Here is an 18,689-nt window from a genome sequence, read left to right on the forward strand (position 1 = left end):
GAGCGTAGTGCGAATCCTAGGTTCGAACAAAGCGGTGTTTACGTACGCAGGCAATGAATATTACGGTTAAGAAGGAAACGGAAAGTGCGCGGAGTTCAGAAAACAATATGCGTTTCTTTGTGTATAAAGTTACAAAATCGTATAATAGTCGGTAGTGTTGTTGTGCAAACGAAAAACATGGAAGAACTCAAATAAAAGTGAAAAGGTTTACATAAGAATGAAACCGGAAATACATTATCACATCTGTAATGGGGTATGAAAGACGGTAGAAATTAAATTACAGAAGTGCAGAAGTACAAAAAAAGACGACTGACATGTAGGAAAGGTCTTCATTTAACATGAAAAACCTGGCAAAACACGGTCTGCGTCGAGAAACATGACGTCCAACTAAACTTGTTTTACTGACAGTTACAGACTATGTGACTACCCAGTATATTTGTTATCTTGTTTGTTTTTGTCTTACAGTACCGCTCAAAGTTAAGAATAGCCGTGATATAATCTTTTTTCAGAGGAATGCACTTGTTTTTTTGCAGACGTGGTGACGCAATTTACTCAGTGATACTCTCGTTTTCGCTTTTGTGTTTCCTTCGTTTTTGCTCTTCAATGTCACCGTAGCGTGCATCAATGCATAACACAAATCACCTATATTTAATTTTAAAAAGACATTGATTATAATTAAAAGGAACTTAACTATAATTAAAACTGTTATTATCAGGTACAGAATATGTTTCCATTTATTAAATACATATTTGCAAAGATGACTTGCACTCACAGGACCTCATTATACTTCGTGTAATATTAATAATAAAAACCACAACAATAAGAGTTTTTTTTCCTTTAGATCTTATTACTTTTATTCAAAGAAAGCAACTCTTCAGAACACAGCAACTCACAATCTGGCTACTTTTAAAAATACTTTTTAACATTTTCAAAAGGATCATCGATCATGTCTACTGCAATGAAGAAATTAATTATGCCAATAGATCAGCTACAAGAGAACTCAACAGAGATATTAAGGTTCATAAATCTTCAAAAGGCCTCAGTGACGATACAGGGTGTCCAGTCCTGGTCCTGTAGGGTCAGTGTGTCTGCAGGGTGTCCAGTCCTGGTCCTGGAGGGGTCAGTGTGTCTGCAAGGTTTCGAGTCCTGGTCCTGGAGGGGTCAGTGTGTCAGCTGGGTGTCCAGTCCTGGTCCTGGGTTCTCATTAGAAGAGCCTGGTTCTGTGCCAGTGGGTCACAGATCTCCTGCAGCAGATCCCAGCTCTTACAGCCCCAGTGCTTTGAGCGCCTTGCTGTTGTCCACGATGGAGCAGGAACTACAGTATCCGGGTTTCAGGCAGCGGAAGCAGAACCCTATTCCACACTGTGGGCACCTGATGCTCGGGCAGCCGACCCCGTTGTGAGTGAGCAGAGCATAGCAACCTGGGCACGCACGGAAGTAGGGACAGCCGTACACCGGGCTCTGCTGACCCACTTCACTATTCCCACGAGAAATAAGGGCCGCCCGCAGCCCGCAGCCCGGCCGGCCACAGCTATTCGTGTTGTCCTGAGAAGACGGGGGCACCCACTCCAGCTGGCACGCCCCGCAGAAGGAGTGGATTTTTCTCTCACGGGCGCAATGTGTGCACACCACACGCAGGCTAGCATCCTCGGGCATCCTCATGTCTCTCTGGCAGCGCGGGCACTGCAGTGGGTGGGAAACAACCAGAGAGAAAAGTTTTTCTAGATGCACCTGCCAGTCTGATTTACTGACAGCACTGAGAGATCACAACAGAGTGAGCACTGACTGGAGGAGACACAGCTCTCACTGACAGCACTGAGAGACCACAGCAGAGTGAGCACTGACTGGAGGAGACACAGCTCTCACTGACAGCACTGAGAGATCACAGCAGAGTGAGCACTGACTGGAGGAGACACAGCTCTCACTGACAGCACTGAGAGATCACAGCAGAGTGAGCACTGACTGGAGGAGAGACACAGCTCTCACTGACAGCACTGAGAGATCACAGCAGAGTGAGCACTGACTGGAGGAGACACAGCTCTCACTGACAGCACTGAGAGACCACAGCAGAGTGAGCACTGACTGGAGGAGACACAGCTCTCACTGACAGCACTGAGAGATCACAGCAGAGTGAGCACTGACTGGAGGAGAGACACAGCTCTCACTGACAGCACTGAGAGATCACAGCAGAGTGAGCACTGACTGGAGGAGAGACACAGTTCTACTGACAGCACTGAGAGATCACAGCAGAGTGAGCACTGACTGGAGGAGACACAGCTCTCACTGACAGCACTCAGTGATCACAAGCTCCCTGCCCTGTAAGCCCTGTAGCATCATGGCTGTCCAGCTCCAAAGCCTCAGGCCCTGCCTGCTCTCAGACAGTGGCAGCAGTGCAGATCTTGCCCCTGTCCACATCAACAGGACTGAAGTGGAAAGGGTCAGTAACTTCAAATTCCTTGCTTTCCATATCACCAAGGACCTCACATGGTCTCTCAACGCCACCTGTCTGATCAAGAAAGCACAACAGCGCCTGTACTTCCTAAGATGGTTGAAGAAGGCTAAGATACGTCCCCAGATCCTCAATAACCTTTACAGATGCACTAAGCATTATGACAAGTTGCATCACAGCCTGGTAAGGCACTGCAGTATTGCTGACCGCAAAGTCCTACAGCGGGTGGTTAAAACTGCCCAGTCCATCACTGGGGTTGCCCTCCCATCTATACAGGACATTTATGACAGACGGTGCTTGAGGAAAGCTCTAAGCATCATCAAAGACCCCACACACCCCAGCTACAGACTGTTTGACCCTTTACCATCTGGAAAACGGTACCGGAGCATTCGGGCCCGGACTACCAGACTCAAAGACGGTTTTTACCTCCACACTATCAAACTATCAAACTATTAAACTCCCAGCCTCTCTCACCTACGATCTGAACCCTTACAGTGCCTTCTCTCTTCATCAAAACTCAAACACACATTGAAATCTACCTCTACCTCGCATGTCAAGAAGTTCACTCCCCATAATTTTGGATCCTTTATTTCATTCTGTTGACGTATGATTTTGTTTTGCACATTGCCTGTTGTTGTTTTACACACTGCCTGTTGTCTCTGTCTTTATTTCTTATACAACTGTATTGTTGTTTTTTGTACTACTTACCGTCTGAGAGCTAGCTAAATAGTATTTCATTATACCATATACCTGTGGGTGAGTATAATGACAATAAACGTGAACTTAAACTTAACTTAATCTTACCCGTGTCAGTATGGTAAGCTTACTCATGGCCTCTGTCCATGATAAGTGTCACCAGAGGGCTTGGCGCCGAGTCCGTCTCAGTGCAGAACCAGGACAGAACCAGTCTTGGTGCGTCTGGGTGCCTGTTTCACTGACTCCCTTACTGCAGCAGCACTGGCGATCCCAGAGAATACAGGGCTGAAAAGGACCAGTGAGTGAAAACAGAGCATGATTCCAACAGTAAGGTGTAGAAGAGGGAGAATTAATCATGCCATATTCTGTACATAATTATACACTACTGTCCCTAATACTGACATTACTGCTCTTAATACTATCAGTACTACTGCTGCTACTACTGTCCCTAATACTATCAGGACTACTGCTAATATTGTACCTTGTACTATCAGGACTACTGCTGCTACAATTACTGTCCCTAATACTATCAGGACTACTGCTAATATGTTGAAAAGAGAAGAAAGGAAACACGTTTCAACTGTGGAGTGCCGGGTGACACCCAAAGAAGGCTCCACAGCCAAAACGTTGTTTCTTTTCTTCTGTTTTCAGCACAGGAATAAACCTTTACTTGTTCCTTTGCTGCCTATGCATGCTGACAAAGCCCCCTACTTGAACTAATACTGCTAATACTGTCCCTAATACTATCAGTGGATGTCTGCCCGTTGTGCCTTCCATCATGCAGGGCAGCAACATCCTGTTGCTGTTACCGTAACATTGGTTTTTTACGGTACAGGGTTGTTAGCCTCCAGAATGGAGGACCTGCTGCCCTAGCTGGGACACAAACCTACTGCCCTGAGATTATGAGTCTCATGCTCTACCAACAGAGCTAGTCGGGACCCTAATGCTATCAGTACTACTGCTAATATTGTAGCTAATACAATCAGGAATTAGACTCATAAGTATAATAGGAAAAGTAGACAAAAAATATTAATACCAACCTGATCGATGGTTACTTCCTCCTCAGAGCCCGACTCTTGGCTGTGCAGTTCCACTTTCTGTTTCTCTCTGTCTCCCCTGTGTCTGCAGGCTGTTCTCTCTGTCTCCCCTGTGTCTGCAGGCTGTTCTCTGTCTCTCCTGTGTCTGCAGGCTGTTCTCTGTCTCTCCTGTGTCTGCAGACTGTTCTCTGTCTCTCCTGTGTCTGCAGGCTGTTCTCTCGGTCTCTCCTGTGTCTGCAGGCTGTTCTCTGTCTCTCCTGTGTCTGCAGACTGTTCTCTGTCTCTCCTGTGTCTGCAGACTGTTCTCTGTCTCCCCTGTGTCTGCAGGCTGTTCTCTCTGTCTCTCCTGTGTCTGCAGGCTGTTCTCTCTGTCTGCAGGCTGTTCTCTGTCTCTCCTGTGTCTGCAGGTTGTTCTCTCTGTCTCTTCTGTGTCTGCAGGCTGTTCTCTCTGTCTCTTCTGTGTCTGCAGGCTGTTCTCTCTGTCTCTTCTGTGTCTGCAGGCTGTTCTCTGTCTCTCCTGTGTCCTGTGTTGTATCCGTCTCACACACGGAGAGATTCTCTCGACTGTGGATTGCGATTTTGGGCGCCTGCTCAGTACTGCACGTCTCCTGTCTCTTTCACTTTCACTATGCAATGGAATTCCCCACCAGGTGGAGATTTAAACACGATTCAACCAGAACAGGCCGAACGAAAACAAAAGAGGAAGAGAGAAGGGTCAGTCCCGTGACATCCTGACAGAAAAAATCTCCATTACCAGCAACAATATAGAAATATAATACCATTATAACTTGATTTATTCCACACTGAATAGAGAAGAAACGAAACAACATTTCAGCTGTGGAGCCTCTTTTCAGCGTGGAATAACCTTTACTTGTTCCTTTTCAGCTTACGCATGCTAACTCCAACTATTATAACTATAGTATTCACATCACAACATTATTAAATATTAATTAACAATGAATAATAACAATACCTTACATTTATATAGTGGACACTCCACTCAAAGCACTGACTCCCCTCCACCACCACCAGTGTGCAGCCCCACCTGGATGATGCGACGGCAGCCATAGTGCACCAGTACACCCACCACACACCAGCTCTCAGTGGGGAGGAGAACAGAGTGATGAAGCCAGTTCATAGATGGGGATTATTAGGAGGCCATGACTGGTAAAGGCCAGGGGGAAACTTGGCCAGGACAAGCCACCCCTACTCTTTTCGAGAAACACCCTGAGATTTTTTAGGACCACAGAGAGTCAGGATCCCAGTTTTATGTCTCATCCAAAGGACTGCGCCTTCTTACAGTGTAGTGTCCCCATCGCTATACTGTGACATTAAGACTCACACAGCCTGCAGGGTGAGCGGCCCCTACTGGTCCCACTAACACCTCTTCCAGCAGCAGCCTAAGCTTTCCCAGGAGGTCTCCCATCCAGGTACTGGCCAGGCTCAAAGCTGCTGAGCTTCAGGGGGTAGCCAGGTGTGAGTTGCAGGGTGATATGTTGCAACATCCAGCGTATCCCAGAAGAACATGGGACAGTGGATTGTGGGGCACACAGACATGCGCAGGGTCAATTTGGAGATTCCAACTCAGCTGGGGAGCAGGTCTTTCTCTCAAAGGAAACGCCTGGGGAGAACATGAAACTCCCCACAGAAGGACCCCCAGGCTGATGCCAGGCTCTAACGAACCCATCGGCACACAGGCACAGCTCTATCAGCCCGAATGTTATAAAGCAGAATGAACGGAGTAATGAAGAATCAGTGTATGTGAAATAAGAAGTGAACCCCTAGCTACTGAACAGAATTAAGGGAGCTCATTAGCATCAGGAGGTTTAATAATTGCGTCACAGGTAAGCAAGGGCTGGGCATGGGCAGAAACTCCTGGAGTTTGGTCAGGGTGTACAGGATGTTGGACAGGAAACAGGTCACGCCCCGCTCGAAAGAGACTTCAGAGGAGCTCGCAAGAAGGGAACGTGATGCTTTTCTGCCTGGAGAGGTTTACAGAACCGTTTCTGTCTGCCTGGGGCAAAACCCCCCAAACCCCCCCGTCAGACAATTCAAGACCACTCTCCTGGGGCCCAGTCGTCCTGTCGAGATCGCCCCAGGAGCAGCAGAGAGACCCCTCCCAGTCACAGGGAAGGACCTGCAGCCCCCTCTCGCTCTGCGGGGTCTCCACACACAGACAGCCTGACAGGCACAGCGCATTCAACACAGGAGGGCAGCGGAGCTCCTCCAGCCCTGGACAGAGCAGACTGTAGTGGGTGTGACACAGTAATTCAGCATCCCGCCAGTGATGTACATACACAGCAGGCGTATATATTCCCTCACTTATCACAAACAGCATGGAAGACATTTTCATTTTAAACCGCACGATACTGGATCCAACCCCACGCTCCGAAAGCAGATAAACGCAATGAACTCTTTGTATCCCAGGAACAAACAGGCCCCTTCAGAAACGAGTCTTTATAAAGTATCACCTGGGCTCCAGCCCGATCTTTGGAATTTGTTGATAAATTTGGGATGGTAATATCACACAACTGGTCATTCAAGTCAATGTATTGCTTTTTCTGTATCAGGATGTAGTGTCCAGCGTCTGTAGTGAGCTGACCGGTACACGAGGACACAGTGCCCAGCGTCTGCAGTGAGCTGACCGGTACACGAGGACACAGTGCCCGGCGTCTGCAGTGAGCTGACCGGTACATGAGGACACAGTGCCCAGCGTCTGCAGTGAGCTGACCGGTACACGAGGACACAGTGCCCGGCGTCTGCAGTGAGCTGACCGGTACACGAGGACACAGTGCCCAGCGTCTGCAGTGAGCTGACCGGCACACGAGGACACAGTGCCCAGCGTCTGCAGTGAGCTGACCGGTACACGAGGACACAGTGCCCAGCGTCTGCAGTGAGCTGACCGGCACACGAGGACACAGTGCCCAGCGTCTGCAGTGAGCCGACCAATACGCGAGGACACAGTGCCCAGCGTCTGCAGTGAGCTGACCGGTACATGAGGACACAGTGCCCAGCGTCTGCAGTGAGCTGACCGGTACACGAGGACACAGTGCCCAGCGTCTGCAGTGAGCTGACCGGCACACGAGGACACAGTGCCCAGCGTCTGCAGTGAGCCGACCGGTACATGAGGACACAGTGCCCAGCGTCTGCAGTGAGCTGACCGGTACATGAGGACACAGTGCCCAGCGTCTGCAGTGAGCCGACCGGTACATGAGGACACAGTGCCCAGCGTCTGCAGTGAGCCGACCAATACGCGAGGACACAGTGCCCAGCGTCTGCAGTGAGCTGACCGGTACACGAGGACACAGTGCCCAGCGTCTGCAGTGAGCCGACCAATACACGAGGACACAGTGCCCAGCGTCTGCAGTGAGCTGACCGGTACATGAGGACACAGTGTCCAGCGTCTGCAGTGAGCTGACCGGCACACGAGGACACAGTGCCCAGCGTCTGCAGTGAGCTGACCGGTACACGAGGACACAGTGCCCGGTGTCTGCAGTGAGCTGACCGGTACACGAGGACACAGTGCCCGGCGTCTGCAGTGAGCTGACCGGTAGACGAGGACACAGTGCCCGGCGTCTGCAGTGAGCCGACCGGTACAAGAGGACACAGTGCCCAGCGTCTGCAGTGAGCCGACCGGTACGCGAGGACACAGTGCCCAGCGTCTGCAGTGCACTGACCGGTACGCGAGGACACAGTGCCCAGCGTCTGCAGTGAGCCGACCGGTACGCGAGGACACAGTGCCCAGCGTCTACAGTGAGCTGACCGGTACGCGAGGACACAGTGCCCAGCGTCTGCAGTGAGCTGACCGGCACACGAGGACACAGTGCCCAGCGTCTGCAGTGAGCTGACCGGCACACGAGGACACAGTGCCCAGCGTCTGCAGTGAGCTGACCGGCACACAAGGACACAGTGCCCAGCGTCTGCAGTGAGCTGACCGGCACACGAGGACACAGTGCCCAGCGTCTGCAGTGAGCCGACCGGTACATGAGGACACAGTGCCCAGCGTCTGCAGTGAGCTGACCGGCACACGAGGACACAGTGCCCAGCGTCTGCAGTGAGCCGACCAGTGCGCGAGGACACAGTGCCCGGCGTCTGCAGTGAGCTGACCGGTACACGAGGACACAGTGCCCAGCGTCTGCAGTGAGCTGACCGGTACAGGAGGACACAGTGCCCAGCGTCTGCAGTGAACTGACCGGTACATGAGGACACAGTGCCCAGCGTCTGCAGTGAGCCGACCGGTACACGAGGACACAGTGCCCGGCGTCTGCAGTGAGCCGACCGGTACACGAGGACACAGTGCCCAGCGTCTGCAGTGAGCTGACCGGTACACGAGGACACAGTGCCCAGCGTCTGCAGTGAGCTGACCGGCACACGAGGACACAGTGCCCAGCGTCTGCAGTGAGCTGACCGGCACACGAGGACACAGTGCCCAGCGTCTGCAGTGAGCCGACCGGTACATGAGGACACAGTGCCCAGCGTCTGCAGTGAGCTGACCGGCACACGAGGACACAGTGCCCAGCGTCTGCAGTGAGCCGACCAGTGTGCGAGGACACAGTGCCCGGCGTCTGCAGTGAGCCGACCAATACGCGAGGACACAGTGCCCGGCGTCTGCAGTGAGCTGACCGGTACAAGAGGACACAGTGCCCAGCGTCTGCAGTGAGCTGACCGGTACACGAGGACACAGTGCCCGGCGTCTGCAGTGAGCTGACCGGTACACGAGGACACAGTGCCCAGCGTCTGCAGTGAGCTGACCGGTACACGAGGACACAGTGCCCAGCGTCTGCAGTGAGCCGACCGGCACACGAGGACACAGTGCCCAGCGTCTGCAGTGAGCTGGCCAGTACTCCACGACGGCTGGACTGGCTGTCCAGTGCCCCTACTCCAGCCACCCCCCACGGCGAGGAGGTGTACCCCCAAATTCTGAGGGCACTGCACCAGAGGCTCTTCTGGCACCCATCTACCCCCGCCCTCTCTCTTGCTGTCTGTCCCCCATAATCCCCTGTCCTCGCCCTGGCAGAGTGGGGCGCAGCGCCCAGGAATCTGACAGTGCGAGACGGGGACTGACTGCTGAGCAACGGGGTTTATTTCAGGGGAATCAACACAAAGCAAATCAGAAGGAAAAAAACTCCAAAAAGGACAAGAAAAAGGACAAGAAAAAGACACAAGTCCCAGGCTGCACCGAAAGAGTCTGTGAGCGGCCACGAGCGCCCCTCGAGCCGGGGAGGTACAGCACTGCCACCTGCTGGTCCCTCGGGGAATCTTGCCTTCTGTCCCCAGAAATCACTCCTTCTGCACACCCCTTTGCTGCTCCACCCTCCTGTCCGGAGGCTCTGGAGCGTGTAGCTGTCATGGACAGAGGGGGTGCTTGGGGGTTCCTGTCTCTCTCCCCGGCTCAGTGCCCTGTCCAGTCTCTCCTCCCGCTCCACCGCTCACAGAGCGATCTTCGTGTTGCGGAAACTCGAGTTGTCCCTGCGAGCCAAGCAGAACAAGGTGCTCACGTGAGCAGACGCACAACTGGAAAAGGCTATTCGTGTGTCAGTGTGTCAGCACGTCACTCAGTCTGTCAGCCAGTAAGCGTGTCACTCTCTCAGTGTGTCAGCCAGCGAGTGTGTCACTCTCTCAGTGTGTCAGTGTGTCAGCACGTCACTCAGTGTCAGCCAGCGAGCGTGTCACTCTCTCAGTGTGTCAGCACATCACTCAGTGTGTCAGCCAGTAAGCGTGTCACTCTCTCAGTGTGTCAGCCAGCGAGTGTGTCACTCTCTCAGTGTGTCAGCATGTCACTCAGTGTCAGCCAGCGAGCGTGTCACTCTCTCAGTGTGTCAGCACATCACTCAGTGTGTCAGCCAGTAAGCGTGTCACTCTCTCAGTGTGTCAGCCAGTGAGCGTGTCACTCTCAGTGTGTCAGCACGTCACTCAGTGTGTCAGCCAGCAAGCGTGTCACTCTCTCAGTGTGTTAGCCAGCGAGCGTGTCACTCTCTCAGTGTGTCAGCCAGCGAGCGTGTCACTCTCTCAGTGTGTCAGCCAGCAAGCGCGTCACTCTCTCAGTGTGTCAGCACGTCACTCAGTGTGTCAGCCAGCGAGCATGTCACTCTCTCAGTGTGTCAGCCAGCGAGTGTGTCACTCTCTCAGTGTGTCAGCACGTCACTCAGTGTCAGCCAGCGAGCGTGTCACTCTCTTAGTGTGTCAGCACATCACTCAGTGTGTCAGCCAGTAAGCGTGTCACTCTCTCAGTGTGTCAGCCAGCGAGCATGTCACTCTCTTAGTGTGTCAGCACGTCACTCAGTGTGTCAGCCAGCAAGCGTGTCACTCTATTAGTGTGTCAGCACGTCACTCAGTGTGTCAGCCAGCGAGCGTGTCACTCTCTCAGTGTGTCACCCTCTCAGGGCCTCAGCTCTGTGTGTGCGTGTCACTCTCTCAGGGCCTCAGCTCTGTGTGTGCGTGTCACTCTCTCAGGGCCTCATATACTGTACTCATGAAGCAAACAGGCAGGTATTTTCATATTATCCCAGTCACTAAAATATATAAGCTAGAGTGGATCGAGCTGCTGTGGAGTGGGAGTCAGACTGACAGCACTGTAATCCTGGAGTGGATCAAGCTGCTGTGGAGTGGGACTCAGACTGAGAGACAGTAATCCTGGAGTGGATCATACTGCTGTGGAGTGGGAATCAGACTGACAGCACTGTAATCCCGGATTGTTCCAACCACTGTGGAGTGGGGGTCAGATTGACACCACAGAGTTTAGGAGTTAAATCTGCCAGCAGGCTCCAGATGGACTTCATCATGTGAGACAGCAGTCTCACAATGAATCAAATGAACACAAAGGCTTGATCCTTAATTGTTTTCTGTACTGGTATTACTTCTTACTTAAGGCCATGAGATAAAACCCTCTAAGGAAAAGCAGTCTTGAGTGTTGTTGTTGTGCACGATCTGATTGCATTGGTATTTATTCTCCAGCTGTCCAGGAGACGAGTCTTCCTTTTGACAGGGTACGGACACGGTGACTGACGCCGATTAGGTGTTGAGATCTTCGGACGACAACGAGGAGCATGAATCGAGCGACTTCATCTAGCATGGCTTTTTAAATACCAAGCAAACTGCCTTCAGCTTAAGCCAGCTAGTCTTTCCCCGAACTGTGCTCCCATAACCCCGGAGACACGGTTCACAGATGCTAATCACGACAGATGCGTTTTCAGGGGCACCCGCGGCAAGCCCACGGTCCACGGACAGGAGTGGGACCCGTGAAAAATACAGATGGACCTTCATCTAACCTCGCTGTCAGGCGGCGAGACCTTGAACAGGACGCACTGCCTTGATGTTGCTCATTTTACTTACAGTTTGCACCTCAGGATACAAAGTTTTTTTTTATTAAAACCGGAGTCCCTCCTGCCTCAGGAAACCCCAGGTTCGGGATCAGCTGGCAAACAGACCCGGAGTGGGTGGACCGGACTGCAGAACCATGGAGAGACTCTGATCCACCAACTCAAAACTTGCAAAGACTTGACCTCTTTATTGATAACTTACCGCCGGCTCTCTGGGTAACTCCGTTTGATTTCTAAAACGTTGAGAAACCAGCACAATTCCTCTCGGTCTCTTAATACTCAATCACTATGCCAGGTCCGTTGAAAAGAATGAAAAAAACTGAACCGTTTTCTGAGACGGTTCTCGGGTGAACACCCTGTCGAAAAGCTGCCGCTTAAGAAATGAAAAAGACGGGATGGAATTCAGTTGAGACCAAAACAGAGCACAGCCTCCCCACTTTCAAACGCGCCATGGCAACCGCGCCACTGGTGCCGTCATCAACCGGCGCCAAGGAAAGCGGCAATCTTCCCCCTCTTACTCTGCGCAAAGAGCGTAGTGCGAATCCTAGGTTCGAACAAAGCGGTGTTTTACGTACGCAGACTGTGTTGGGGAATACAAATGTGCCCGCAATGAATATTACGGTTAAGAAGGAAAGGAAAGTGCGCGGAGTTCAGAAAACAATATGCGTTTCTTTGTGTATAAAGTTACAAAATCGTGTAATAGTCGGTGGTGTTGTTGTGCAAACGAAAAACATGGAAGAACTCAAATAAAAGTGAAAAGGCTTACATAAGAATGAAACCGGAAATACATTATCACATCTGTAATGGGGTAGAAATTAAAATTACAATTTTGTGCAGAAGTACAAAAAAAGACGACTGGCATGTAGGAAAGGCCTTCATTTAACATGAAAAACCTGGCAAAACACGGTCTGCGTCGAGAAACATGACGTCCAACTAAACTTGTTTTACTGACAGTTACAGACTATGTGACTACCCAGTATATTTGTCATCTTGTTTGTTTTTGTCTTACAGTACCGCTCAAAGTTAAGAATAGCCGTGATATAATCTTTTTTCAGAGGAATGCACGGACGTGGTGACGCAATTTACTCAGTGATACTCTCGTTTTCGCTTTTGTGTTTCCTTCGTTTTTGCTCTTCAATGTCACCGTAGCGTGCATCAATGCATAACACAAATCACCTATATTTAATTTTAAAAAGACATTGGTTATAATTAAAAGGAACTTAACTATAATTAAAACGGTTATTATCAGGTACAGAATATGTTTCCATTTATTAAATACATATTTGCAAAGATGACTTGCACTCACAGGACCTCATTATAGTTCGTGTAATATTAATAATAAAAACCACAACAATAAGAGTTTTTTTCCTTTAGATCTTATTACTTTTATTCAAAGAAAGCAACTCTTCAGAACACAGCAACTCACAGTCTGGCTACTTTTAAAAATATTTTTAACAGATTTTCAAAAGGATCATCGATCATGTCTACTGCGATGAAGAAATTAATTATGCCAATAGATCAGCTACAAGAGAACTTAACAGAGATATTAAGGTTCATAAATCTTCAAAAGGCCTCAGTGAAGATACAGGGTGTCCAGTCCTGGTCCTGTAGGGTCAGTGTGTCTGCAGGGTGTCCAGTCCTGGTCCTGGGGGGGTCAGTGTGTCTACAGGGTGTCCAGTCCTGGGCCTGGGGGGGGTCAGTGTGTCTGCAGGGTGTCCAGTCCTGGTCCTGTAGGGTCAGTGTGTCTGCAGGGTGTCCAGTCCTGGTCCTGGGGGGGTCAGTGTGTCTACAGGGTGTCCAGTCCTGGGCCTGGGGGGGGTCAGTGTGTCTGCAGGGTGTCCAGTCCTGGTCCTGTAGGGTCAGTGTGTCTGCAGGGTGTCAAGTCCTGGTCCTGGAGGGGTCAGTGTGTCAGCTGGGTGTCCAGTCCTGGTCCTGGGTTCTCATTAGAAGAGCCTGGTTCTGTGCCAGTGGGTCACAGATCTCCTGCAGCAGATCCCAGCTCTTACAGCCCCAGTGCTTTGAGTGCCTTGCTGTTGTCCACGATGGAGCAGGAACTACAGTATCCGGGTTTCAGGCAGCGGAAGCAGAACGCTGTATCACACTGTGGGCACCTGATTTTCGGGCAGCCGACCCCGTTGTGAGTGAGCAGAGCATGGCAGCCTGGGCACGCACGGAAGTAGGGACAGCCATACACCCGGCTCTGCTGACCCACGTCGACATTCCCACGAGAAATAAGGGCCGCCCGCAGCCCGCAGCCCGGCCGGCCACAGCTATTCGTGTTGTCCTGAGAAGACGGGGGCACCCACTCCAGCTGGCACGCCCCGCAGAAGGAGTGGATTTTTCTCTCACGGGCGCAATGTGTGCACACCACACGCAGGCTAGCATCCTCGGGCTTCCTCATGTCTGTGTGGCAGCGCGGGCACTGCAGTGGGTGGGAAACAACCAGAGAGAAAAGTTTTTCTAGATGCACTTGCCAGTCTGATTTACTGACAGCACTGAGAGATCACAACAGAGTGAGCACTGACTGGAGGAGACACAGCTCTCACTGACAGCACTGAGAGACCACAGCAGAGTGAGCACTGACTGGAGGAGACACAGCTCTCACTGACAGCACTGAGAGATCACAGCAGAGTGAGCACTGACTGGAGGAGACACAGCTCTCACTGACAGCACTGAGAGATCACAGCAGAGTGAGCACTGACTGGAGGAGACACAGCTCTCACTGACAGCACTGAGAGATCACAACAGAGTGAGCACTGACTGGAGGAGAGACACAGCTCTCACTGACAGCACTGAGAGACCACAGCAGAGTGAGCACTGACTGGAGGAGAGACACAGCTCTCACTGACAGCACTGAGAGATCACAGCAGAGTGGACACTGACTGGAGGAGAGACACAGCTCTCACTGACAGCACTGAGAGACCACAGCAGAGTGAGCACTGACTGGAGGAGACACAGCTCTCACTGACAGCACTGAGAGATCACAGCAGATGGAGCACTGACTGGAGGAGAGACACTGCTCTCACTGACAGCACTGAGAGATCACAGCAGAGTGAGCACTGACTGGAGGAGAGACGCAGCTCTCACTGACAGCACTGAGAGATCACAAGCTTCCTGTAAGCCCTGTAGCATCATGGCTGTCCAGCTCCAAAGCCTCAGGCCCTGCCTGCTCTCAGACACTGGCAGCAGTGCAGATCTTGCCCCTGTCCACATCAACAGGACTGAAGTGGAAAGGGTCAGTAACTTCAAATTCCTTGGTTTCCATATCACCAAGGATCTCACATGGTCTCTCAACGCCACCTGTCTGATCAAGAAAGCACAACAGCGCCTGTACTTCCTAAGATGGTTGAAGAAGGCTAAGATACGTCCCCAGATCCTCAATAACCTTTACAGATGCACTAAGCATTATGACAAGTTGCATCACAGCCTGGTAAGGCACTGCAGTATTGCTGACCGCAAAGCCCTACAGCGGGTGGTGAAAACTGCCCAGTCCATCACTGGGGTTGCCCTCCCATCTATACAGGACATTTATGACAGATGGTGCTTGAGGAAAGCGCTAAGCATCATCAAAGACCCCACACACCCCAGCTACAGACTGTTTGACCCTCTACCATCTACAAAACAGTACCAGAGCATGCAGGCTCGGACTACTAGACTCAAAGACGGATTTTACCTCCACACTATCAAACTATCAAACTATTAAACTCCCAGCCTCTCTCACCTACGATCTGAACCCTTACAGTGCCTTCTCTCTTCATCAAAACTCAAACACACATTGAAATCTACCTCTACCTCGCATGTCAAGAAGTTCACTCCCCATAATTGTGGATCCTTTATTTCATTCTGTTGACGTATGATTTTGTTTTGCACATTGCCTGTTGTTGTTTTACACATTGCCTGTTGTCTCTGTCTTTCTTTTATTATACAACTGTATTGTTGTTTTTTGTACTACTTACCGTCTGAGAGCTAGCTAAATAGTATTTCATTAAACCATATACCTGTGTATGAGTATAATGACAATAAACGTGAACTTAAACTTAACTTAATCTTACCCGTGTCAGTATGGTAAGCTTACTCATGGCCTCTGTCCAGGATAAGTGTCACCAGAGGGCTTGGCGCCGAGTCCGTCTCAGTGCAGAACCAGGACAGAACCAGTCTTGGTGCGTCCGGGTGCCTGTTTCACTGACTCCCTTACTGCAGCAGCACTGGCGATCCCAGAGAATACAGGGCTGAAAAGGACCAGTGAGTGAAAACAGAGCATGATTCCAACAGTAAGGTGTAGAAGAGGGAGAATTAATCATGCCATATTCTGTACATAATTATACACTACTGTCATTACTGCTCTTAATACTATCAGTACTACTGCTGCCACTACTGTCCCTAATACTATCAGGACTACTGCTAATATTGTACCTTGTACTATCAGGACTACTGCTGCTACAATTACTGTCCCTAATACTATCAGTACTACTGCTAATATGTTGAAAAGAGAAGAAAGGAAACACGTTTCAACTGTGGAGTGCCGGGTGACACCCAAAGAAGGCTCCACAGCCAAAACATTGTTTCTTTTCTTCTGTTTTCAGCACAGGAATAAACCTTTACTTGTTCCTTTGCTGCCTATGCATGCTGACACAGCCCCCTACTTGAACTAATACTGCTAATACTGTCCCTAATACTATCAGTGGATGTCTGCCCGTTGTGCCTTCCATCATGCAGGGCAGCAACATCCTGTTGCTGTTACCGTAACATTGGTTTTTTACGGTACAGGGTTGTTAGCCTCCAGAATGGAGGACCTGCTGCCCTAGCTGGGACACAAACCTACTGCCCTGAGATTATGAGTCTCATGCTCTACCAACAGAGCTAGTCGGGACCCTAATGCTATCAGTACTACTGCTAATATTGTAGCTAATACTATCAGGAATTAGACTCATAAGTATAATAGGAAAAGTAGACAAAAAATATTAATACCAACCTGATCGATGGTTACTTCCTCCTCAGAGCCCGACTCTTGGCTGTGCAGTTCCACTTTCTGTTTCTCTCTGTCTCCCCTGTGTCTGCAGGCTGTTCTCTCTGTCTCTCCTGTGTCTGCAGGCTGTTCTCTCTGTCTCTCCTGTGTCTGCAGGCTGTTCTCTGTCTCTCCTGTGTCTGCAGGCTGTTCTCTGTCTCCCCTGTGTCTGCAGGCTGTTCTCTCTGTCTCTTCTGTGTCTGCAGGCTGTTCTCTCTGTCTCTCCTGTGTCTGCAGGCTGTTCTCTGTCTCTCCTATGTCTGCAGGCTGTTCTCTGTCTCCCCTGTGTCTGCAGGCTGTTCTCTCTGTCTCTTCTGTGTCTGCAGGCTGTTCTCTCTGTCTCTTCTGTGTCTGCAGGCTGTTCTCTCTGTCTCTTCTGTGTCTGCAGGCTGTTCTCTGTCTGTCCTGTGTCTGCAGGCTGTTCTCTGTCTGTCCTGTGTCTGCAGGCTGTTCTCTGTCTGTCCTGTGTCTGCAGGCTGTTCTCTCTGTCTCTTCTGTGTCTGCAGGCTGTTCTCTGTCTCTCCTGTGTCCTGTGTTGTATCCGTCTCACACACGGAGAGATTCTCTCGACTGTGGATTGCGATTTTGGGCGCCTGCTCAGTACTGCACGTCTCCTGTCTCTTTCACTTTCACTATGCAATGGAATTCCCCACCAGGTGGAGATTTAAACACGATTCAACCAGAACAGGCCGAACGAAAACAAAAGAGGAAGAGAGAAGGGTCAGTCCCGTGACATCCTGACAGAAAAAATCTCCATTACCAGCAACAATATAGAAATATAATACCATTATAACTTGATTTATTCCACACTGAATAGAGAAGAAACGAAACAAAATTTCAGCTGTGGAGCCTCTTTTCAGCGTGGAATAACCTTTACTTGTTCCTTTTCAGCCTACGCATGCTAACTCCAACTATTATAACTATAGTATTCACATCACAACATTATTAAATATGAATTAACAATGAATAATAACAATACCTTACATTTATATAGTGGACACTCCACTCAAAGCACTGACTCCCCTCCACCACCACCAGTGTGCAGCCCCACCTGGATGATGCGACAGCAGCCATAGTGCGCCAGTACACTCCCCACACACCAGCTACCAGTGGGGAGGAGAGCAGAGTGATGAAGCCAGTTCATAGATGGGGATTATTAGGAGGCCATGACTGGTAAAGGCCAGGGGGAAACTTGGCCAGGACAAGCCACCCCTACTCTTTTCGAGAAACACCCTGAGATTTTTTTAGGACCACAGAGAGTCAGGATCTCAGTTTTATGTCTCATCCAAAGGACTGCGCCTTCTTACAGTGTAGTGTCCCCATCGCTATACTGTGACATTAGGACTCACACAGCCTGCAGGGTGAGCGGCCCCTACTGGTCCCACTAACACCTCTTCCAGCAGCAACCTCAGCTTTCCCAGGAGGTCTCCCATCCAGGTACTGGCCAGGCTCAAAGCTGCTGAGCTTCAGGGGGTAGCCAGGTGTGAGTTGCAGGGTGATATGTTGCAACATCCATCTTATCCCAGAAGAACATGGGACAGTGGATTGTGGGGCACACAGACATGCGCAGGGTCAATTTGGAGATTCCAATTCAGCTGGGGAGCAGGTCTTTCTCTCAAAGGAAACGCCTGGGGAGAACATGAAACTCCCCACAGAAGGACCCCCAGGCTGATGCCAGGCTCTAACGAACCCATCGGCACACAGGCACAGCTCTATCAGCTCGAATGTTATTAAGCAGAATGAACGGAGTAATGAAGAATCCGTGTATGTGAAATAAGAAGTGAACCCCTAGCTACTGAACATAATTAAGGGAGCTCATTAGCATCAGGAGGTTTAATAATTGGGTCACAAGTAAGCAAGGGCTGGGCATGGGCAGAACCTCCTGGAGTTTGGTCAGGGTGTACAGGATGTTGGACAGGAAACAGGTCACGCCCCGCTCGAAAGAGACTTCAGAGGAGCTCACAAGAAGGGAACGAGATGCTTTTCTGCCTGGAGAGGTTTACAGAACCGTTTCTGTCTGCCTGGGGCAAAACCCCCCAAACCCCCCCGTCAGACAATTCAAGACCACTCTCCTGGGGCCCAGTCGTCCTGTCGAGATCGCCCCAGGAGCAGCACAGAGACCCCCGCAGTCACAGGGAAGGACCTGCAGCCCCCTCTCGCTCTGCGGGGTCTCCACACACAGA

At 50.6% G+C, this 18,689-nt stretch overlaps 1 protein-coding gene across 3 annotated transcripts in view; it reads right to left on the reverse strand.

The window, feature by feature from the left end:
* The window catches only part of cntrob (centrobin, centrosomal BRCA2 interacting protein), a 46,829-nt gene extending 34,728 nt beyond the window's left edge, over nucleotides 1-12,101 (reverse strand). For 2 of the 3 annotated variants that reach the window (XM_088628317.1, XM_088628314.1), the window contains exons 1-2: nucleotides 4,186-4,624; nucleotides 3,254-3,430 (exon numbers count right to left, since the gene is read on the reverse strand). The gene's annotated coding sequence lies outside the window, so the exon portion shown is untranslated. Of the gene's footprint in view, nucleotides 1-3,253; nucleotides 3,431-4,185; nucleotides 4,625-11,703 lie in introns of those variants that run through there. The other variant, XM_088628316.1, reaches the window with a different exon arrangement.
* Between the last annotated feature and the right edge of the window lie 6,588 nt (nucleotides 12,102-18,689).

The sequence above is a fragment of the Lepisosteus platostomus genome, chromosome 4 (genome assembly GCF_059453375.1).
Source record: "Lepisosteus platostomus isolate fLepPlt1 chromosome 4, fLepPlt1.hap1, whole genome shotgun sequence".
Taxonomy (NCBI): domain Eukaryota; kingdom Metazoa; phylum Chordata; class Actinopteri; order Semionotiformes; family Lepisosteidae; genus Lepisosteus; species Lepisosteus platostomus.